The sequence below is a fragment of the Furipterus horrens genome, unplaced genomic scaffold (assembly GCF_987537825.1).
Source record: "Furipterus horrens unplaced genomic scaffold, mFurHor1.1.pri manual_scaffold_3, whole genome shotgun sequence".
Taxonomy (NCBI): Eukaryota; Metazoa; Chordata; class Mammalia; order Chiroptera; family Furipteridae; genus Furipterus; species Furipterus horrens.
The window spans coordinates 59,609,708-59,635,223 of record NW_028327173.1 but is presented as its reverse complement, the minus strand read 5'-3'; positions in this window follow the sequence as shown (position 1 = coordinate 59,635,223).

Here is a 25,516-nt window from a genome sequence, read left to right as displayed (position 1 = left end):
AAGAAATTAATTCTGCTAAAGGAAGTGACTCTCACTATGTAAAATGCTATGATATGTCTATGATTATGGAAAAGTTTTAAGTCTTTGAAATCTAGTTCAAAGTAAACATTAAGAACACTAAGCAAGAACTATCATTACAAAATGTATAGGAAGGGATGGGATATAAAAGGCGTATGCCAAAATCAAATTTTAGAATATGATTAGGTATTTATTCATGGGAATAAGTCATTAGAGATATAAGGGCTCTTTAGCTGGCTTGATAAGTCAAATATCTCTGCTTGATTTCACATGTGAGTTATTTGCATTTTAATTTTTCATATATCATTTTAATCAAAGGTCAAAATAAACTCAATTTAGTGTAGCTATTTGTAAAATGCAAGAAAGAAAACATTTGAACTATAGAGATAATGATTCATAATTAGAAGCCTGATAAATTATTCTTTTGCATAATTTAAGATGCATCTTTGGAAAAGTTTTAAAATATATTCTAAGCAATATTATTTTCATAAAAATTAAGATTGATATTACCTTAATATAAAATCTCAAAATGGTTTCTCTGAATTGGTCTTTATGACACTGTGACCATGTGTTATGAGGTGAACTGTCCTGCACACAAAATTTATATGTAGAAGTCTTAATCCCTGACACATCAGGATACGATCTTATTTAGAAATGGGATTGTTTCAGATGTAACTGGTTGAGTTAAAACAAGGTTATACTGAGGTAGGAAGTAGACCCTTAATCCAATATAACTTGTGTTGTTTTTAAAGACAGACATTTGAACACTGGTATGCATATAAGGAGAACACAATGTGAACATAAAGAGTCATTTATGTAAATAAAATCCACTTCAAAAATGGTAAGAAATAAATATTTGTCTTAGAAAATATAAATTTTCAGAATTGTTCATGAAAGCAGTAGAATACATAAACTGATCTAAGTGACATGAAAAAAAAAGGGGGGGAACTATCACAGAGATGCCAGCCACAGGTACCAGTTAGTTGCTAAATGATCCAGAAAGAATGTTAATAAACTTGCAGAGGCATTTATTTTTAATGCTTTTAGATGTTTTCCATAGCACATATAAAGAAGAGGGAACCCACACACCTTTTTATAAAGAAAACATGGCATTATTGTGAAAAACCAGGAAAAGTAGTTTCATGAAAACCAAAAGTGCTGACATTGAACTATGACTACCTATAAATTCTTAAGAAGGTAAAAAAAGATGTTCCTATATTAATTTCAATAGGTGGGAAATAGGAATTTTAATAAACATTTTAATATATATTCTTCATTAGCACTTCTAAATAAAATACAGGTAGGAATACCTTAACTTATGTAGGCACACGCAATATGATAATTGTAGGGATGAGTCTAGTGCTAACTAATGTAAAGTAAGTGCTTATTGCTGTGCCTGGCACTCTTCTTATCACTAGATAGCTATTATGATTGTCCCTATTTTACAGATAAGAAAACATTGGCATAGAACTGTCAAAATAACTTCCCAGGGTCTATGATCTGCTAACTGGTAGGACTGCCTACCAACCAAAGCAGTCTGACTCCAGAACTTGTATATGTAGCAGAGATCATCTTTGAGAAAGGTCATACAGCATTCCATGTACAGTACAGAGAAAGGAGAGGTGAGGTAGGTTTGAGTAAACTGAAAGACATATTGTTTTTGGTTAGGAAACTTAATATTTCACCTGTACACAAAGCTTTTTATACAAGATTTATTAAAGCAATGTTTTCAATAGCAATGATTGGAAATATACTATGATTACATTTGAAAATAGTTAAATAAATGTAGTGTATCCATACAATAGGATAGTATGCCATTAGTATTTTTTAGTGGATTCATTAATACAAACTGATGTGAAAAGATAGCCAAGTTTTATGGATAAAGAAAATAAAGAAGGTGCAGAACAGTACATATAATACTCTGATTAATTCAGACAAGATTTATAAGTTTACCACTGATATGTATGCATATAAAAATTCTGTATGGATATAGAACAGACTAATAACAGTGTTTAGTTCTGGGAAATTTACTTGGGGTTTGAGGGTGTAGTAAGTAGATACATAATTATATAAAGAATATTTTCTATTTAAAATATGTTAGCATGATATTGTATATGTTATATGTAACATATAAGTATATATAGATATAGATATAGTTTTCCCAGATGAGGCTATGTTGGGAGTGCGAAGAGCAACAAAGAGTATCTGGAATGGCCCTGAAATGAAGACTATTAGGACATCAGAAGTGATAAAGAGGTTAAGAAATACACTGATAGTAGTTTTTAAATTGACAGGCATTTCACCCCTCAAAATGGTTATAAGATCTGTAGCCCATAATATTCTTATTCTTTTCCCTAGAGAGATGACAAGATCTTAATAATTTACCACTAGTGTTACAATAGAAAAGTATACACTTTCATGACCTATAAAGATCATTTTTACATCAAAAATATAACTGCCAAAAAAAGAATCTAATTTTTTAGAGCTATGATCTTACATAGATTAATCTAAACCTACCACAGAGTTCACACAGTTTTATTAAATTGAATTTCAGAGATATATAATATATATTATTTTAATGAAGGAATTTATAATTTTATAATGATATAAACCACATATAATAACCAATAATAAATTAATAAAATGTTGCCTGTTAGACATTCTAGTAAATACGTGTGTCTGCTCTCTGCTTACATTTATTAGGGTCTCTTTAAATATAATTCTGTCATGATAAATGTTTAAGTAAGCCTTCTGATTCTTATGGGTTCTTTTGAATTATCAAACAATTAGTGGGGTTTTTCTGTTATAGATTTTATTATATACGAACACTCTGAGGATTGTTAACTTAATCTTGCAATATATGTTACATTTCATAAAAATGATTTTACTAAATAATCAGATAATTGGTCTTGCAAGTATAAAAGTTAACTTTATGATTATTGCATATTTCTTGTATTGGAAGAGAAACTCATAGGCTACAAAAATTTTTGTATAATCTTTTAGAATTGAATATGTGCTAATTAATTGAATCTTTTTGAAAATGCAGTTTAATTTTGAAATACTGAGGAGATAACTCTATAATTCAGTGTTTCAAATTTCCTCCTAAATGAGTCAGGTCCAGTGATCATAATGAAATCTAGGATCTCTAGGTTTTTCGAGATATTGGTGACCACTGCATGATTGTGTAAATGTAGATGTAGGAAGTGGAGTAAAGTAAGAATGTATTTTGACAGCAAAATATAGTCTGGAAGATACTTTCCTGAATAAATTCCAAAAATTGCCCAAAGGTATTTTTGTCATTTGCCTCTTTCCTCTAATAGTTGGTGCTGAAAAAGCAAAATAAAATAGCAGTACAATTCTCAACAGTTGACTTTTCTGAGTGATTGAGGTTTTGTTAATTATAGTTTAATGGTACTTGGAGTTGGTTTATCAAAAACACGGCTCAGCTCTTTTACCAGCCTCCTCTTATGCTCTCTGCTGCAAAGAAGAAATGTCAATCCAATTTCTAAATTCTAGAAAAGTTAATTTTAATGAAAAATGCTTATATTTTTTCTAAAGTGAATTTAAAATTCCAAGCTTATTAAATTTCCTAGGTAATATATTTTAAGATCATATTTATTTATTTTTAGAGGGAGAGGAAGGGAACGTGGAAGAGAGGAAGAGAAACATCAGTGTGAGTGAGAAACATTCATCGGTTGCCTCTCCTACACTCCCAGACCAGGGACTGATCCCGCAGCCCAGACATGTGCCCTGACCAGGAATACAGCCAGCAAACTTTTACTTTTTATAATGATGCCCAACCAAGTAAGCCACACCAGAAGGGAAGGGTAATCTTTAAAATACACTTTTTTAATTACCATTTATTGCTGTTTTGTCAATATAAGAACAATGTAGACTTCATAGAAAACTTTGAAAATACCAAGTATGGGATATGTATATATAGATATAATTATATATATACATACCACACACTGTACTATGAACCTGATAAACTAACTTCTTTAATACTTTTTTTTTTTCAAAAACACTTTAAAGAAGTTAATAGTAAACATATTTTCTGGATACTTCTCGGGACTAGGCCTTTTGGAACTCCAATACTGACTGGTCTGAGGACACGCATAACCAGTTATGTGACAGCAAAGTTACAGGCATATGGCAAAAGGAAAACAAGTGATTTTATTTATGTGTAATCTATTAAAATACTTGTCCGTTTACTCATTTATGCATTTATCTAACAAATTTTACTACATACCTGCTAGAAGCCAGGCAGTTAACTAAGTGCTGGTTATGTAATGATAAGAAAGCAGATATATGTTTCTGCTCACTTGAAGCTTAGAATTCATAGGCAGAAATAGATATTACAAAATAAAAGTCAACACATATCTCATTATACTTTGTAAGTTTTAATACTTATTTTTAACTTCTTGTTTTCCACTTAATATATCATGAATATTTATAAAGTCATATAATTCTAATTTTCTGCTCAGAACTCTCCAGTGACTTTCCATCTAATTCTGAAGTAGTCTTAAGCCATTCCATGGCCTGCAGCAGAAATTTTAATCTGTGTGCTGCAAGAATTTTTAAAACATTCAATACTTGGATTAATAGTCAGGGGCACATCCCCTTTCTCCCTTACATTGTCAAATAAAAATGTGATGTAAGAGAGAAGAAGATGGCAGCTGAGCCCACTTCCTCATGCCCCCAGCATGGATTTTCATCTGATCTTTCAACATGACCTGAAAAATTATTGGAATCTTAGCTTATATGAATTTGAAGCCAAGAGGTACAGAGGAAGCATTGCACCATCCAGTAAGAAATCTTATAAGTTAAAGAGGAAATACCCTGTGTAAGATGCCTGCAGAAAATTAGAGAACAGAAGAGAGAAAATGTAGCTTAGTAGCTCCTGCTCCTCCCAGAGTAGGGGGTACTGGGCCACACAGGGAATCCCCAACCCTTATCGGGAGAGACTTGGGAAGATATATATAGAGTCTGGGAGAGTCAGGCTGCACCCAAACAGACACCAGTATGTCCATAGCTGCAGCATCGACTGGGAAAATCCAAGAGAGAACTTCTATCTCCTAAAACTGTTAGAGGCACCAGCAGGCTATCATCAGCCCTCACTGAGGAAGACTTTTTGCCTTTTGGGGAATTGGAATGTGTGGAGAGCTGGGCAGTGGCTGGAGCTGCAGTGCAGGTGCCACAAAGGGACTTTTTCAAGAGGAGGTATGGCTGAGCAGAAATCCACAGGCATGCAGCAGTGCTGTCAGCAAAGAGGTCAGATTTAAAGTGTGATTCATGCCCACTGAATGCAGCTGGCCAGGAAGAGTAGAAGGCTATACAGTGAAGGGATTGCAGGGCCTGACCCAACATGGCTGGTAAGTGGGGGGGGCGGGGGGGCTGTCTGTAGAACTGAGGGTTTGGGTCTGAGCTTTTTGTGAGATCAGTGTGGAACTTATCTGGATGGACTAAAGCTGAGCACATGAGATTCTTTTCAGGCAGTCAGGACCACAGAGTACAAACCTCCTCTTGGAAGGAAAAGGCATGCCCCTCCCCCACCTGCAGGATTGCAAACTGCAGAACAGTAAAGCCAGGCTCAAGAGCCCTCATCTGGGCATATATCTACTGGGGAAAGAGAGAGAATATCCAAATAAGCCCTTTCATATAATATTTTTATTCTCTTTCTACCTTTATTAATCTTATCTCATCTGTTGTTGATATTGTGGTAGTGCTTGGGGGTATTTTTTGCTAGTGTGGGTGCTGTTTGCTAAGTTGTTTTGTTCTGGATGCACCTGTACAACAACATACAAAATATGGTAGGGATTGTGACTCTCAGTCAGCCAGCTGGAGGAGAAAACCCACCACTGAATGAGCCAACAACCAAAACACAATTACAACAGGAGAGCTCACTTAAACTGCATGAGGGACATCCCTATAGTATCCAACTTAGGACTTCAAGGAGACTGCACCACTGAGTACCATAGGACTCCTACCTTAGAAGGCCACCCCAGGAGGATATGGAGTCAAAGCAGATAAATCTAATACACAGAAACAAACAAAAGGAACCATCTAAAATGGAAAGACAAAAAAAAAAAAAAAAACAATTAAAAGGGAAGGAAGAATCCCCAGAAAGAGTGCTAAATGAAATAGAAACAAGCAGTTTATCAGACATAGAGTTTAAAGTAATGGTTATAAGGAGGCTAAAGGAACTCAGTGAGAACTACAAGGAACTTAGTGGGAACTACATAAGCATGAAAATGGACATAAACACTATGAATAAAAACCAGGAGGAAATGAAGAATACAACATCTGAAATGAAAAATACACTAGAATAAATTAAAAGCAGGCTAGGTGAAGCAGAGGATTGAATCAGCAAGTTGAAAGACAAGGTAGAAGAAAAAACCTAGTCAGAGCAACAAAATAAATAAAAAAACAGACTAAAAAAGAATAAAGATATTTTAAGGGAGCTAGAGGACAACGCGAAACATAACAATATTTACATCATAGGAATTCAAGAAGAAGAAAAGCATAAAAAGATGTAAAACCTGTTTGAAAAAAATATTGACAGAAAATTTCCTTAACTTGATAAGGGAAAATTTCATGCAATTTCAGGAAGCACAGAGGGCCCTGATAAGATGAACCCAAAGAGTCCCACTCCAAGACACATCATAATTAAAATAGCAAAAATTTAAAGACATAGAAGCTTAAAGGCAGCAATGGAGAAACATCTAGTAACGTACAAGGAGTTTCAATAAGCCTACTAGCTGATTTATCAACAAAAACACTAAAAGCCAGAAGGGAATGGCATAAAACGTTCCAAGTAATGAAAAGCAAAGATGTGGCACAAAAACTACCCAGCAAAATAAGGTGCTTCTAAGACAAAATAAAAAAGCTAAAAGAGTACATTTCCACAAAACCAAGATTGCAAGAGATGCTAAAGACACTGCTTTAAGAAGATAAAGTAAAAGAGAGAAAGGAGACTTCTGGCCAAGATTGAGGCATAGGTAGACATGCTTTGCCTCCTTCCACAACCATAAGAAGAGTTACATCTACCTCAAAACAAAAAACAACCAGAACTACCAGGAAATTGAACTGCATGGAAGTCCAACAAACAAAGATATAAAGAAGAAATACTCGTCCAGACAGGTAGGAGGGACAGTGGCTGTGTCTGGACATCAGAAAGAGAAGTCAAACCAGGAGGGGACAGATGCCAGCCCCAGGCGAGACCTGTTAACTTACAGTGCCAGTGATCCCAGTCCCAGGTAAAACTCATAATTTTCAGACCACATGATAGTGTACATAGAAAACCCTATAGTCTCCATCAAAAAACTACTTCACCTAATAAGCAAATTTGTCAAAATAGCAAGATACAAAGTCAATATCCAGAAATCTATCGCATTTTTGTACACCAACAATGAACTATCAGAAAAAGAAAGTAGGGTGGGAAATCCCATTTACTATAACAACAAGAAAAATAAAGTAGCTAGGAATAAATTTAATCAAGGAGGTGAAAGACTTATACTCAGAGAACTATAGAACACTGAAGATAGAAATTGGAGAAGGTAGAAATAAATGAAAGCATATATCCTATTCATTGATTAGAATAATTAACATCATTAAAATGTGCATACTACCCAAAGCAATTTACAGATTGAACACTAACCCTATTAAAATACCAATGACATATTACACTGATCTAGAATAAATACTCCTAAAATTTACATGGAACAAAAAAAGACCCCAAATAGCCACTGTAATCAAAACAGCCTGGTACTGGTTCAAGAGCAAACACATGGATCAATGGAACAGAATAGAGCCCAGAAAAAACCCCAAGTAACTATGGTCAATTAATAATTGTCAAAGGTGTCACAAACATACAATGGAGTAAAAAAAAAAAAGCCTCTTCAATAAATGGTATTGGGAGAAATGTACTGCTACATGTGAAAATAAATACTAGACTACCAACTTATACCATACATCAGAATAAACTTAAAATGGATAAAAAGCTTAAATATAAAATGTAACATCATAAAATTCATAGAGAAAATGATAGGCATTAAAATATCAGATATCCCACTAACAATATTTTTGCTGATAGGGCAAGAGAAGTTAAGGAAAGAGTAAACAAATGGGACTGCATCAAATGAAAAAGTTTCTGCAGCGCTAAAAAAACAGCATCAAAATGATAAGAGAACAGATTGTGTGGGAGAACATATTTGCCAAATAATACATATATCCACAATATATAAAAAACTCATATGACTCAACACCAGGAAGACAAATGATGCAATTAAAAATGGGCACATGACCTGAATAGACCCTTCTCCAAGGAGGACATACAGGTGGCCCATAGACATATGAAAAGATGCTTAACATCACTAGCCATGAGAGAGATGCAACTTAAAAGTACAATGAGATAACACCTTGCACCTCTCAGAATGGCCATCATCAATAAGTCAACAAACAACAAGTGCTGCCGAGGATGTGGAGAAACGGGAACCCTACTGCACTGTTGGTGGGAATGCTGACTGGTGTAGTCATTGTGGAAAACATGGAATTTTCTCAAAAAATTAAAAACGGAACTGCCTTTTGACCAGCAATTCCACTGCTGGGAATATACCCTAAGAATCTTGAAACCCCAATTCAAAAGAACCTATGCATCCTTATGTTCATAGCAGCGCTATTTACAATAGCCAAGTGCTGGAAACAGCCTAAGTGCCCATCTGTTGATGAGTGAGTAAAAACACTGTGGTACATTTACACACTGGAGTACTATGTAGCAGAAAGAAATAAGGAACTCCTACCTTTAACTGCATGGATGAAACTGGAGAATATTATTGCAAGTGAAATAAGCCAGTCAGTGAAAGATAAATACCATATGATCTCACTTATAAGAAGTATCTAACGAACAAAAGAAACTGATGAGCAAAATAAAACCAGAGGCATAGAAACATAGCACAGATTGATAGTGGCCAGAGGGTGGGTGGGTGGGGATAATGAAAAGAAGGGGAAGGGACTAATAAAATAACATCCATGAATGACCCATGGACATGGATAACAGTGTGGGGATTGTCTTTGGGAATGGGGTATGGGCTGGGTGGAGGAGGCCAAAATAGGAAAAATTGCGACAACTGTTATAGAATACCAATAAATCTTTTAAAATAACAACAGAAAGACAGCAATAGCCCTTGTGTGAATACCCTGTCTTGAACAATAAATATATTGACCATATAATAGAGTTGAATGTTATTGGTCATTTCACAATATAAGTTTGTGTCTGGTTGGTTAATTCATAGTACCAAAAAACCTTATATACAAATATAGGCATCTGATTTTTTAAAAAGTCACTTTGAAGCAGAAAAGATAAGTAATTATTATTATTATTATATTCCAAATCATCAAAAGTGTATCTATTTTTTGTGAAACTGGCAAAAGATACAGTTTTTGGTGTGCCATAGAATTTTAGTAATTAATTTATCTGTGCCTAGCGATGAAAAAAGTTGAAAATTGCTGGCCTACAGGCTTTCAATGGTGGTGGCTCCTGTATGTCTCTTCTTTGCTACCATCTTCCTCACACATTGTAGTCACACTGGCTTCCTTGCAGCTTCTCAATCACACCAAGCCACCTTCCACCTAAGGCATCCTAATTCCCAGTCATTCCTTCCAAGATGCTCTGCCTCCAAATGCCTTGGGGTCTAGCCCATTATTTTTAACTCTCAAAGGTTCTCTTCATTGTCTACTCAACTGAGTAACACTATCCTCTAATTCATTCCTTAATTTACTCAATTCTTCTTTATACCTTTTAATACATTGTGGCACATTATATCATCACATGGTTATTGTCAGACTCCCCACTCTAGAATGCTAGCCTCATGAAATTGGGGCTATTGTTCTCTTCAGTTTCATACCAAAAGTCAAGAATACTATTGGGCACTTAATAAACATTTAATGAATGCTGTGGAATGAATGAATAAATCAATGAATATAATAGGTGAATAAACAATTTCATAGTCACTGGAAGGTTTTTAGTTGCATCATTAGAATATTTAATGATATAAATACATCATAATTATTTAACAGCTCTATTTTTAGCCATTGAACTAAATTAATTTCAGTTTCTTTCCCTTTGATAATCAATGCTTCCAGAAACTACATTGTGGTTAAGCCACCTGGAACTATTTATTTAAGAAAATTTCAGGAAGTGGGATTTTTTAAAGACTATAATTGTTCAGCTAATACCAGATAATAAGAAAATATCTATTACTGCTAAAAAATGTCTATGTCTGAAATAAAATGAAGTTCATTGACGGGGCTGCTGCTAAGCTCTCTGTTCAACAGCAAATTTCAACTCAAGTTATTTTGGGAAATTTCTATGCCTCTAGTCACTGTTTCTGTTTAATTCAATTTTAAATTTTCTCCAGTCACAATTCTTAACCACAGTTTGTCTAAGTAGGAAGCACAAATATGGGTTTTAATGTGTATAGCATATATGCCTCAGAAATTTTTTAAAAATCTCACTCCTAAAAATCCAATAACCTAATTTTAACAATCAGAATAAGAAACATGAATAAATAAATGTACAGTGATTCATCCACAACTATTTTACTGGGAATTAGATTAAAATCTTAAATTATTGCTGAATTTATCTTAAGTTTAAAACAAACTCAAATATAAGAAATCAAAGTTTCTTACATTAGCTGCACTATTTCTTATGGAGATAATCTATGCAAGTAGTACTTATCATTTAAACATGTTTGTTTCAAAGACCATTGATGATATTATATTGACAAAAGAAATAACTTCTGGCAGTTTGTTCAGCATGAGAAGGAAAGAATGAAGGCTATTTGCACTTAGCTCAGATTTTAAAATAAAGAGAAAGTAAAGAGAATAGTTTCCAAATTTGACGTCAGTCCCTCATTTCTTTCTGAAGCTCTGTTTTAGTTAAGAAAGAAATTCTAAATTGACATTGAAATGGTGGCAGGGCAACTCTCTTCTGCCTTGTGAAATGGTCTCTGGAAATGTACAATTATGCTGTCATCTTTAGCACTCCACGTTGGACAGAGTTTAATTATTAATGTGTTTCCCTCAGAGAATGACTCGATCATGTCACAACTCTAGACAAATACAGCTAATGCAAAATCATAAAATATTCACTTGAATACTGCTGAACTGACAGGAAATTAATTCTATGAACACTTTTGATATTACCAGAAAATTAGTTTCAAACGCATAAGACTGAAATAAATGTGTTCATAATTTGCTCAAGGGTAACACTGATCTTACAATCAGTTGGTGTCTTTTTATAAATGTTACAGGATTCAACATGGCTTTATGATAAAGAGGACAGTGAATGTAATGTGTTATTTGTAGACAGTGTTTTACTTGTAAACAGCAGGGGGTGAAGAATTTCTCCCTCAGAAATATTTAAACTCCAGTAATATTCTGCTGTTTATCATTTTGTAGAACTGTAGAAGTGCCATCAAACTTTTCTTTTTTTTTTAAAGACTGAGACACATAAGGAATGGTAATGGGATTTCAAACTTTTCACTTCAGATCCCTCTCCCAAGTCTAAGTTCCAGAAAATCAAACTGCATGGAAGTCCAGCAAACAAAGATATAAAGAAGAAATACCCATCCAGACAAATAGGAGGGGCAGAGCCAGGGCTGAGAGGATGCGGTGTGGTGGCGAAAGCAGCAGTGGCTATGGTGGGCTGGCAGAAAGTGCAGTCCCACATTTTAAAGTTGGGAGGTACACCTGGGGAGTGTTCCTAGCTCCTCACAAGACCTCGCAGCTCATGGTCCCAGCACCAGGGACAATCAAGCCTCATTGCCTCTGACTGTGCACACCAGTGGGGGTTGGTGTGGAGGCAGAAACTGCCAGTCTCAGCAGAGTCCACTTGTTTAAAGGGGCCCCATGGTCCTAGAACACCTGCAAACACACCCACTCTGGGAACGACGGCCAGGGCAGCAACTAGAGGGGTGCCAGTCCTGTGCGGAAGTGGGAGAGGTGCCTAGAAAAGGGTCGAGTGCTGGGCAGGCAGCATTGCTCCCTCTTGGACCCCTCTCTAAGGCTCCATCCCTTACAACATAACAGGAACGACAGCTCTAGCTGGAACATGGAGGCAAACAAACACAGGAGCCTGTCAGAATGAGAAGAGAGAGAAATATGGCCCAAAAGGGGAAACAGATCAAGGTTATAGTGGGAGAACTAAGCAACGAGGAGATAGCCAACCTAACAGATGCAGAATTCAAACACTGGTAATAAAGATGCTCACAGACTTGACAGATATGCTTGAGTATGGCAAATGCATAAGAAAAGAAGTGAAGGCTATGCTAAGTGAAATGAAGGAAAATCCACAAAACCAATGGTGAAGGGAAGAAAACAGTGGTTCAAATCAATGATTTGGAATATAAGGAAGAATAAAACATTCAACCAGTGCAGAATGAGGAGGCGAGAATTGAAAAAATTGAGGAAAACTTCCCAAGTTTTGTGAAGGAGATAGACATACAGGTCCAGAAAGCTCAGAGGGTCCCGGGTGAGCTGGACCCAGAGGAGACCACACTAGGACACATCATGACTGAGATGCCAAAGGTGGGAGATAAAGAGAGAGTCCTGGAGGCAGCAAGAGAGAGGCAGAGAGTTGCCTACAGGGGGTTGCCTATAGGACTATCAACTGATTTCTCAGAGGACACTTTGCAGGCAGGAAGGGACTGGCAAGCATTATTCAATGTGATAAAAAGCAACCTACAACCAAGATTACTTTATCCAGCAGAGCTATCATTTAGGATGGAAGGGCAGATGTGCTTCCCAGACAAGATGAAGCTAAAGGAATTCATCATTACCAAGCCATTATTATATGAAATGTCAAGGGAACTTACTTAAGAGAAATAAGATCACAACTATGAACATTAAAATGACAACAAATTCACAACTATCAACTACTGAATCTAAAAAATAAAAGCAAAATCCAACTAAGCAAACCAGAATGAGAACAGAATTATAGGTATGGAGATCATTTGGAGGGTTATCAGCTGAGAGAGGGAGTGGAAGAAATAGGGATATGGTGCAAGGATTAAGAAACATAATTCCCAGGTACAGAACAGGCAGGGGGAGTTAAGAATAATATAGGAAAGGGTGAAGCCAAAGAACTTATATGCACAACCCATGGACATGAACTAAGGGGGGGTGGTGGGATTGCTGGAGGGAAGGGGGGGTACTGGACAGAGGGGAGCAACGTGGAAAAAATTGGAACTACTGTAACAACATAATCGATAAAATATACTTAAAAAAAGTATACTTCAAAGAAACTTACTTCATTTTCTGTGTTTGTTCAGCAATTTGAGCAGATTTTAACATATGATTTTGTAAATATTTGTGTACATATCTTCATACATTCTCAACTAAAGTGTATTCTAAAATAAGAACTTAATCACTTACCTCTATCCTTAATGCCTATGAAAGTAAATGATGTAAAGTCTATATGTGTAAGTTGTTTAGTGTATAATAGAATAAATGGGAAACAATGGATAAATAAGAAAAATATCATTAAAATATCAATGAGTAAATAAATGCGTTTTACAATTAAAAATAATCTCTAAAAGACATTTTCAACTGTATCTCTGAAAGTGGCTTCCCTGACTCTCAATGATTTTTGCTTTTCTGGGAACTGCTCCTGACACATAAAGGTAAGCTTTAAATGGTCAATATTCGTTATTTGGCTATAGCAAATTAAAGCTGTTACCTCCTTAGAATTTGAAATTTGGGGCATTGTTATAGGTAAATCATATATGACTGTATTCTAGTGAGAAAGCCCAGTTATATGTGATGAAGTTTACACTTCCTTCCCATCATGAGTCCCAGCTTCTCTGTTTTTTTTTTTTTTTTTTCCTTTCCCTAATAAATGTCCCTTTTAGCTTCAGGTAGCCATAGTCTGTTTTAATTGCCAGAAACCAAAAAGTAAATTGATTCGCATAATAATGTGTAATAAAACATGTTTGACAGGATCCCACTGCACTAATTTTATGTTTTTAAACAAGCAAAATAATCTATATTGCTATGTCTAGGGTTTTCAGATCTTTCATGCTTTTTAAAAATTTACTTAAATATTTTATATGATGGAAAAAATTATAATTATTGGACATTCATTTTATACCATCTGCAAAGATGCTATAATAAATTATTTAAAGAAGCATGGTCATTAATGAATCATACAAATGAATTTTAATTTAAGTGTTAACTTATTTTAAAAATTGCAGGAAATGAGGTTGTTCATTATACCATAAAGTTACTTCTTGTAATGACAAATTGAATGAAGGTCTGAGTTAAATATGACTATATAAATGCAAAAAGGCAAAAGAATCAAAATGAATATATTCATAGAAAGTGAAATAGAGCAAATTAATTGAACAATGAAATCTTAAAAACAATGGTTGAATGTTTTTCAAACTCAGTGTTTTAATACTGTCATTATAAAGGTTAGTTAAAATAAATACTACATTTTTATGCCAATTTATTTTTGCAAGAATCGTTACCCATTCAACAAATAGAAATTACCATTTTTTGTTCATTCATCTTGCACACATGTATTTAAAACCTACTATATGCAAGACATCATGCTAGGTGCTAAGATTACAATGGTGAGGGAGAAAATTCTTCTATCTTCCAGTAGCTTTCAATCTGGCATAAATAAGAAAAGTAACAAAATTAGCATATAGATAAAAATATGACTGGATGTTAAGAAAGGTATACGTTTGAAATAATATGGAATTTAAATGAACAAAAAGGGGATTATGTAAGCACAATTATAAAATAATTAACTAATAAGATTGCTTCAACAAGATGAAATTGTGCAGGTAAGAATATTTTGACATATGGAGATAACTCAAGTTATCCAGAATTATATGTGAAAATAATTTTTTTGCTGAAGTATAAAGCATATTAAAAGACCAGCCTCCAGAGATGATAAATTGAACCTGGCAGGAAGAACATTATCTCCCTCAACCAATAATCAAATCTCTTCATATTTCCAAATAAATTTTTTGTCTTCTACAGCAAATTAACAGAGTTGTTTTACCCCCTGTATATATTTACTCTCTTGCTATAATCTTTGAAAAACAACTTCAATCAGATTTTAGTCTCTATCTTTTCACCATGTCATCAGTAACCTCTAAATTGTTAAATCTAGTAAACAATTGTATGTCCAAAATTTACTATCAGTAGAATCGAAATACTTACTCATTCCCTCCTCCTAGAAACTTTCTTTGCCTGGTTTCCAGATAACCCAGTGGTTTTCCTCCAATGTCAGTGCCCACTCCTCTTTCTTCTCCTTCTCTCTCTTATGCTTCTCCTAATTCAGTTTCATGGATTAAAACACCAAGTACAAGTTGAAGAATCCAAAATTTACATCACCTTAAGCATCCTTAAGTCTAGACTCACTTATCCAACTGCCCTCTCAACATCTCCATTATAGTCATCTAGGAGACCTTTCAAAGCTTCCCCTCTGATTTCTTCCTTAATCTAAACCATCTTTCCTCAGAGCTTTTCACATCTTAGTTATAGGCAACTCTGTTCTTCTAGTTACTCATATCAAAATTCATGAAACAATTTTAGACTACTCTCTTCCACTTTTCCTCCAATCCTGTTGATGTTAATTACAAAATACTATCACTGCTACTACTTTGATAAAAAGTCTCTTATTAAATGTGTTCTTTGTTTCTATCCCTGCTGTTCTTCAGCCTATTGTCCACATAGCCAAATGGATCCTGTTAAAATATACATCAAATTCTATCCCTCTTCTATTTAAAAATTATAAAATAAATTATTTTTTTCAGAGTAAAAACCATTCACTTTTTTTTTACTGTGATTAATTTATTAGCTTAACCAGTAATATCTGAGGCATAAACTAAATTCTTTAAAGGGCTCACTGACTGTCTTTTATCTGGAATACTCTTTCCCAAATATCTTCAGATTTACTTCTCATCATGGTCAGTTTGATGTATCAACTTAGCTAGTCTATATTATCGTTATTCAATCAAACACTAATCTAAGTGTTGCTGTGATGATATTTTGTAGATGTATTTAATATCTAAAGTCAGTAACTTTAAGGTAAAGAGATAATCTTTGATAATCTGAGAGTGCCTGATCAAATCAATTGAAAGGCATTAAGAGCAGAACTGAAGTTTTCCTAAAGAAATTCTGCCTTTGCGTGCAGCATCAGCTCTGCCTGAATGTGTGTGCTACTTTCTTGCAATAAATCTCTCTCTCCTTCTCTCTCTCTCTTTATATATATATATATATACACACACACACACACACACACACACACACACATATAATTTTATGATATATAATTTTATGATATATATACTTTCATTAACAATAGAAGACTGTTATGTATTATATTACCAAATTAGGGAGACCCAGAAAAAAATGGAATTATCTTCTGGAGGGTGGATCCCTTGTAATACAAGCCTTCCCAGCTAGGTGAGTGTTCTAGGAACCCATCTGTATCAGTATACCTGTTGGCATTGTTGTGAGAGGCTGTGTTCAGTTTCAGTTAATTTTTTTAAAGACTTTCAATGTGTTTACCCATTTCATGATGTGTGATTTATGAGTGCACCTGCCCACACCGTGCTGAGTATTCAGTAGTTTTTTGAGCAAAAATGGCATGACCCCTGTGTCTCACCCTTCCTATTTATCTGATTTTGCCACGAGCAACTTTTTTTTGCCCCCAATGGAAAGCAGTCCTCAAAGGGAAACATTTGCCAGTGTGGAGGAGGTGAAATAAACAAACAAAAAAAGCAAAGTCACTAAAAGACATTAAATTTGAAGAGTTCAATAACTGTTCGAGCAGTGGAAAAATATCTGGATAGATGTATTGCATTAAATGGAGAGTATTTGAAGGTGACTGAAGTTTAAACATGTAAGACTAAATACATTATTTTTTAATAAATAAATTCCAGTTTTTTGGTGTCCTCACTCATATATTATATGTTACATATATTTAGTTCTTTTAAAATACATATTTTATTTATTTTTATAGAGACAAGAAGGGAAGAAGAAAGACAGGGATAGAAACATGGATGCACAAAAGAAACACTGCTCAGTTGCCTCTCTCTTGCCCCCAACAGGGGACCTGACTGGCAACCTAGGCATGCGTCCTCACTGGGAATTGAACCAGTGACCTCTTGGTTTGCAGAATGATGCCTAACTCACTGAGCTACACCCGTCAGGGCTATATGTACAGTTCTTGTTATTAAGGGCGGTGATATTCTATTAGATTTAGTGAATACTGGACCATTGTTTTTAGGGGGGATACAGGGTTCGTTCTAGTCACAAAGTTTTCACTAACTGAGCAACACATAACTATTTTATGTGTATTCCTGTTTAAAGATGCCTTATTTAATATATATGGTTGGTTTATTGACACTGAATTTAGATCAAACAGCAATGTAACTCATGCTCAAATACAAATTATCTAACACATATATTTTTTTCAATAAAGCAGATCACAGACATTTTATACTAGGGAAAACTAGATAGTGTCTTAATACTATTGATCATTTTAAACAGTGAAATCACAAACAAAAATCCCAAAAATGATGAGGAGGGAGTGATACTGAATAGACCATGAAAAGTAGACTTGTTTATAGACTGATAGGTAAAATGAGAATGCAGTGTTGCTTTGTTTGATTTCAGCTAGGAACATGTGTGCTAGGTGACTCAAATTTTTCAGTGATCTGTGCATGTCTGTGAATGACACAAAAGTGTCATGATTACTGATTTACAAATATGGAATCCATGAATAATGAGCATTACACACATACACATCTGTGAATAATATACACACATATCCATGAATATATATGCACACATAAATCCATGAACAAAGGGGATTTAGTAAACACATATATGCATACATACATCTGTTTCTGTCTCATTGTCTCCACTTTTCTCTCTCGATGAGGGTATATGTATTCTACTGGTTTTGTTTCTTTGGTAGAAACCTATCCAGTACACTCCTCATTTGTCTACTTTAACTCTTTGCTTTAATTTTAGTATTTTTTGAGACTCATTCTGAGCATGATAGTACTTCCAATGCTCATTAGCATGCTTATTTATCTTTTATAATGTTCTAACTTTCTATAGTATGCTCATCATGTCCTAACATCTAGTTCTAACATTATATAATATGTTTATGTAGCATATTTATTCTGTTTATTTTTTATTACCTACCTCTTCAGATTCTATGTCAACATTACAAGAAAAATATTTAGATCTATTTTGTTCACTGATGTATCAGCATTGTTTATAATGACATTTGCAAGATGATAAATGCTAATAAGTATTTTTTCAGTGGATGAATGAGGTGCTAGATATAAACATGTAGTTTTAAAATAATTTGCTTGCTGTCCTCCTCAATGAACTTGAAACCTGACTACCTCCAAATGTATTCATCCTGAAAATTCTAGAGTAGGCAGCATGAGTTAGTTAAATGTATGCAGCGGCTACTTTTTAACAACCATATCTAATTCACTGGTAGCTCAAATTTGAAGAAAAAAGCAGCAGAGCCAAATGGGGTATTCGATAAACAGATTTGCCTTCAAGAGTGGAAATAAAAAGAGATATTAAGTTAGAGATAATGACTTTAAAATTTTTATTGTATTAGTTTCAAGAGTGATTAGACATTATATAACTTACTAAGTGGTAATCTCAATGTCTTGTACCAATCTGATACCATACATCGTTATCAGAACTTTATTGACTGTATTTGCTATGCTGTACTTTATATTCTCATGACTATTCTGTAACAACAAATTTGTACTTTTTAATTCTTTTACCTTCTTCATCCACCCTACCATCCCCATTCCATTTGGCACTCATCAAAATGGTCTCTGCATATATGAGTCTGTTCCTGTTTTGCTTGCTCATTTATTTTGTGTTTCTAGATTTAGTCATTGATAGATATGTATTTATTGCCATTTTATTGTTCATAGGTTTGATCTTTTTCTTGTTCTTAAAGAAGACTCTTTAAAATTTTATGTAATACTGGTTTGGTGGTGTTGAACTCCTTTTGTTTTTTCTTCTCTTAGAAGCACTTTATCTGTCCTTTCATTCTCTCTTCCTTCCTTCCTTCCTTCCTTCCTTCCTTCCTTCCTTCCTTCCTTCTTTCCTTCCTTCCTCCTTCCCTCCTGCCATCCCTCCCTCCCTTCTTTCTTTCTCTTTCCTTTTTCTTTTTTCTTCTTTTTTTCCTTCTCCCTCTCATTTTATTTTTTCTTTCCTTTTCCCTCCCTTTCTCTTATTCTTTCTTTCTTTCTTTCTTTCTTTCTTTCTTTCTTTCTTTCTTTCTTTCTTTCTTTCTTTCTTTCTTTCTTTCTTTTCTTTCTCTCTTTCTTTCTTTCTCTTTCTTTCTTTCTCTCTTTCTTTCTTTCTTTCTTTCTTTCTTTCTCTCTTTCTCTCTTTCTTTCTTTCTTTCTTTCTTTCTTTCTTTCTTTCTTTCTTTCTTTCTTTCTTTCTCTCTCTCTCTCTCTCTCTCTCTCTCTCTCTCTCTCTCTCTCTCTCTCTCTCTCTCTTTCTTTCTTTCTTTCTTCCTTTCTCTTTCTTTCTTTCTCTCTTTCTTTCTTTCTCTTTCTTTGTATGTTTCCAGGAATTTATCCATTTCATCCAAATTGTGTAGTCTGTTAGCATATAGTTGTTCATAATATACTCTTACAATTCTTCATATTTCTTTGGTGTCAGTTGTTATTTCTCCTCTTTCATGTCTGATTTTATTTATATTGTTTTTTTCTCATTTTTTCTTGATGAATATGCTTAAAGATATGTCAATCTTGTTTATCTTTTCAAAGAACCATCTGTTGGATTCATCGATATTTTGTATTATTTTTTAATACTCTATTTGTTTATTTCTGCTCTGATCTTTATTGTTTCCTTTCTTCTACTCACTCTGGGCTTTGTTATTCTGTTTCCATCATCCTTTAAGTGTAAAATTAGATTTTAGGGTTAAGAATGAGAAGTAACCACTGCATTTAGCAATCAGTGTGTTGACTTCAGTAAGATAATATTTGATGTGAAAAATGTGAATATGATAGCTAGATGAAAAAATTTATAGGGAAAAATAGGCAATCTTTAAGAATTATAGATACAAAGAAATGTAGTAAAATAAACTAGAACTGAAATGTGAAGGTACAACAGAATAATTTTTTGTTGTTTGGGGGTTAAAAAATGGTTCATTAGCTTTCCATGATATTAAGAAAAAATTCCTGGAGAGGTATTATTAAAAACAGAGAAAAAAGAATTTAATTGATAGCAAGATTTTTATCTATAGAAATATGATGAAATAAAAATATATAATGTACAGAAGGGGTAAATCCTTCTTTTCTTTATAATAGCAAAGAGGAAAAGGGGAAGAAAGTCAGATATAAATATAGATGGCGAGAGAAGGTGTAGTGGGAATGAATGTTCCATAGGCACAATTTCTCTAGGGAGCATGACACAGGTCATCAGCTGAGGGAAGATAGAAGAGATAGAGATATATGGACATAGAAAGATATAGATTAGATAGATAGATAGACAGACAGATAGATAGATAGATGGATGGATAGATTAAAAGAGAGAAACGGGTAGAGAAGAGAAAAGGAGAAGAGGGAAAAAGAGAAAGATTGGAATTAGAATGCAGAGAAAAGTGGTGAAGGTTTTCAAATTGGTTTTAGGGGAAGTAAAGGCATAACAAGTATTGCTGAATATCTTTGGTGTCTTACTTAACTTTGAGACCTAATTATTTAAGGTAGTAATTTACATATGGAAATGTCATATTCTTTAACTATGTAACTTTCCTCCATTATTAATGTATTATAACTTCAACAATAAAATGAGAATTTACAAGTTTTTATTTATTTGTTTTTTAAATATTTAATTATAAGATAATATAAAAGTAGTTTTAAAATGAACTCTATTAAGGAACACAATAAAATTTTTCAATAGACTTTTGACATATATATAGATATAGATACAGATTTTATTTTACATTAGAAAGCAGTTTAAATCTATAAATATTTTCCCAACTATGAATGGTATAAATGACATATTATGACATACAATATATTATATACCGTTTACACAGTATAAATTATGAGGATTTGAATTAAACAAAAATATATGCATACTACATATTAAAAGACTAAGACATTTTTCCCAAATAACTTCATTACAAATTTGTAGCTCTTATTTAAGGAGTATTTTGGTAATGTTATTAACTAACACAGAAATATTACTTTTCTTTAAGTAATGAGGGGCCAAATCAGAATACAAAATATCTGTTTAAACAAAATAGCAAACATTTTCATATTTGGTAACATAAACTACCCTAATCATAGCAGAAAATATTTTTATTTTACCTCATACTAACATAATATTTAAAGCATCCTGAATTGTTATAAAAGTCTATGTGTTTTTAATTTATTGCATAAATGAGTTCATGATGATTTGCTTCTTATAGAATATACTCCTTAGTTTGATTTCTAACTTTTATGCAAAATTATAAATTTTTAACTAATCAGAGAAAACCATAAGCAGCCATCAAAGTGATATTCGTAACTATTTTTTTCTTTTTTAAATTAAATCATTTTTATTGTCATTCTATTACAGTTATCCCCCACACACACACTTTGCACTCCTCCACCCATTCCACCACCCTTCTCCCATAGTCAATTCCCACACTGCTGTCCATGTCTGCGATCATTCATACATGTTCTTTGACTAGTCCCTTCCCTGTCTTTCCACCATTATCCCCTATACCTTCCTCTCTGGTCACTTTCATTCTGTTCCATGTTTCCATGACTCTTTTGTTCATTAGATTCCTCTTATAGGTGAGATCATATGGTATTTGTGTTTCACTGACTGGCTTATTTCACTTAGCATTTTAATTAGATTCTGGGGAGCATGTTGGCTGATCACATTGCTTTGTAAAATGGTAAAATCCTTCTTTCAGCAAATGCAGCATCCTACTCACATGGCTTAATAGGACTCGAAGCAAATTCTTTCTTTAACAATTTATAGGAGAAAAAAAATGGAAGTGATGAACATAACTTTCTAACTTTTAGAGTCAATTATTTTATCAGGTGCATTGCTAAATCATTTGAACTAAAAGCAGTTTTGCACCAGAGAGATTCATGAAAAGGAAATGTTTTCCTATCATAAACTCTTCTTCATAAGTCTATATTGAGGACTCTTGAGATGAGTCTTTTCTGTATTCAAACAAAAGAAGAAAAAAGTATTGGGGAAAAAAAAGGAGTCCCTAAAGTAACAATTAAAAGTAAAGAGGAGAAACTAAGTAAAGATCGGTGACAATATACATTGCAGGCAGGTTTGGGAAGATGAGACGATTCTGTCTGTAAGTCACTTACCCACTGATCACTGCAGGCTGGTCTCTATAACGGATCCGTAAAAGTTTTGTCATGTGGAGTCGTGACTTTAGTGAAGCTGAGCCTTCAGCTAGAACTCGCAAATACTCAGTATACATGTAAGGGAATCTATGTCTCAAGGAACCCACTTCAATAGGCACAGAGGCCAACGTGGGCAGGGCTTCAGAGGCTACTTTCTTGTGTTCATTTCATGCTTTTAGTCAGGCAGCCGCTGTGTTCAGAACAGAGCAACAGAGAATCACGGTTAATGAGACCAGGCGAGTTTTGGCCCTACTGCCACTCATCCATGCGGTCATAACCTTGATCAGAGACATGACCGCGATCCCCGTTGCGTGTGTGATCATAGGATGACTCCTGGAAAATTGGATAGAAAAGAAAGAAAAGCGGGGGAGGTTGTGCTTCGCATTCGCTTTGTTATCATTATAAAGAACCAATCACTATATCTTTTATGATTTGTTAAAAGGAATCAGGGTACAAGAGCTATTGTGACAGAAGACGTGTAGCATTCATAAGGCACCATATAGGGAAATATAGAGGCCCAACAGTACAGCCAGTTTGCTTGATCTCGTTACCCTCCATCACTTTCTACATGTCAAGTGTCTCTGTCCTGGTGTCTCTTCCTTGTGAGAAAACACAAAAGGCAATGAATAACCCATTATCCACATAATAAATTTTACACTTACTTTCTGTCTGTGAAAATGAATAGATACATTTGGAGACAATTTTAGAAGCCATAGGTTCCAAGTCCTGTTGTCACTTACTATCTGAACTTGGGCAAGTCACTTAACCTCTCTGAGCTCGAATTACCCCCGTCAATGAAATTGAAATAGTAGCTAACTCACAGGGTGCTGTGGGTCAAACGCAGTACTGTAAGTGAGCAGGTTTTGGAAACTGCAAAGCACAGTACAGTGTAAGGATTAACACGACAATAGTTTCTCTCTTCTGTCACAACAGGTAAGGAAAAATTGAATCATTTTTTTATGTGTCCTTTGCATAAGTCAAAATAGAGTTTATCCACGAAAAACACTATCCTTAAAGGCCCGGAACTGGAGGTGGACATAGTTATTCTCATTACTTAAATGATTAACTTCAGTCTTTAACTAAAATATCTTTGGAAAGAGAGGTTATTAGCTTCACAATGTCTAAGGGGCTGTACTTATTTTGAGTTGGGGAATCTTATGATATGTTAAGCATGGTGTTAAACTCTCAATTTTAGTATCACTTCTTTTTTGAGCCAAAATTTAGATTGAAACTTGAGGTTAGAGTTAGGCATGTTCATATAATCCTTTTGACCATTTTTTTGTAACAAACATTTAACTAGAAAATACTCACAGATGTTTCAACCCCACCACTAACATTCTTTATCCCCTAAAAGCAAATCTGTCTTTGCTTATAGAGATTCTCTTCCTTATATTTATGAAGAATTTTTCCATTGCCAAATCCATTCCTGAGAACTTGATATACAGAACTGATTCATGAAGTGTGCAAATAAAACAGAGAAAGAGGAGGAATGAGGAAGAGAGAGAAGACAGGAGAACAGAGAAGGAGAACTAGAGGTAGAAATGGTTGATATGTACTTCAGGGATAAAATTAACTCTTTGGATAAGGAAATAAGAGGCCTAGAAGAAAAGAGGGGAAGACAAAATGAGAAATAGAAATCCTATGAAATTCAACTTCTATGAAGCTTTCGATCAGTTGCTGAAAATGAGAAGAATTATAAATTAATTTATTTGGTGGAAAGTAGCTACCACCAATATATAAATGGTAAAAAGTAAGAAAAAAGTATCTATGGTTTATACTACTAGGTCTTGTGAGTAGAGGTTTGATTTTAATTGCATTTATCATTTTTTTATTTCATGGGCTATGTCTTAGCACAAAGATGTGATATTATATGATACCAAGTATTTTCAGTTGACATTTTAATGTTTTCAATGAATGTCATCCCAGCTATATCAAGAGAAAAGTCATATATCAAAGGGTGTTCCTTATCTATTAAATCAGTGGTAATTGGTCAAATTTAGTGGAGAGCTAGTCTGTTTTATACTGGCTTGTTTAATAGTTTACATTCTTATGTTATTTTCTTCCTCACGACAGTAATTTCATATAAAAAAAAACAAAAAACTAAAATGTCTTATGAAAAATTAACAGTGAATAAAACTACATACTCCATATTTCTAAAGTGTATTTTATCTAAAATTATCTATTTTATCTAATATTGTATCTAAAATGTTTGCTTTGTAGAATTTTATTAGATACCATTAACTGTTCTCTCTCTGCAAAGACCAATATTTGTTACATTAAATGAAAAGAAAATTTGCTTTGATCAGTCTGGGAATATAACACACTTTGAAATTTCTTTTTTAAATACAATACTGATATTTATTCAGCAACTATTGTGTGCCAAGCACTGTCTAACCAATACCTTTAAATCATTGTGTGGAACACAAACAGTCTTTTAATTGAATTGGAATTAGGATTTAGCTACAGGACGTTAGTATAGGCAAAACACTTTCAAGCTAAAGAGTGTATTATGGTATAATGAAGAATGACCCTTAAATATAATTGCTTCTCTTTATTTCCCAAGTAATTCTTGAAAGTTATTGTATTAGCTATACTGTAAGTAAAAGATATATAAAATTGTTTTTAGCTCTGAGAAACAGATTGGCATTCTGTCAATATTTTGCCACTGCCACTAATTTGAAGCATGATATTTATATTTAATTAAAGCTGAGAAAAGAAAAAGTTATTTTTTTAGTGCTATGGACTGGAGATAAAAAATGACCAATAATAGCAATTTTGTTGGAAAAGTATGTTTCTGATGATAATAAATTTACATAATAATGTTTGTGTTTTTGTTAAAGTGGGTGGATTATAGGTGAATAAAGGTAAATAAAGATCATTTTCTAGTCAATACTATGTATTTTACAACTTATTGAAATAAATAAATAAAACTTATAAGTACTTAATGTCTGAAAAGGTGAGAACTATATTTCCATACCAGAAATTTATCTAAGCTATCTGTCAGTAATTTGAAAGATAAGTTTAAATTTGGTTTAAGAGATTAAGAAAATTGATCCTCCAAA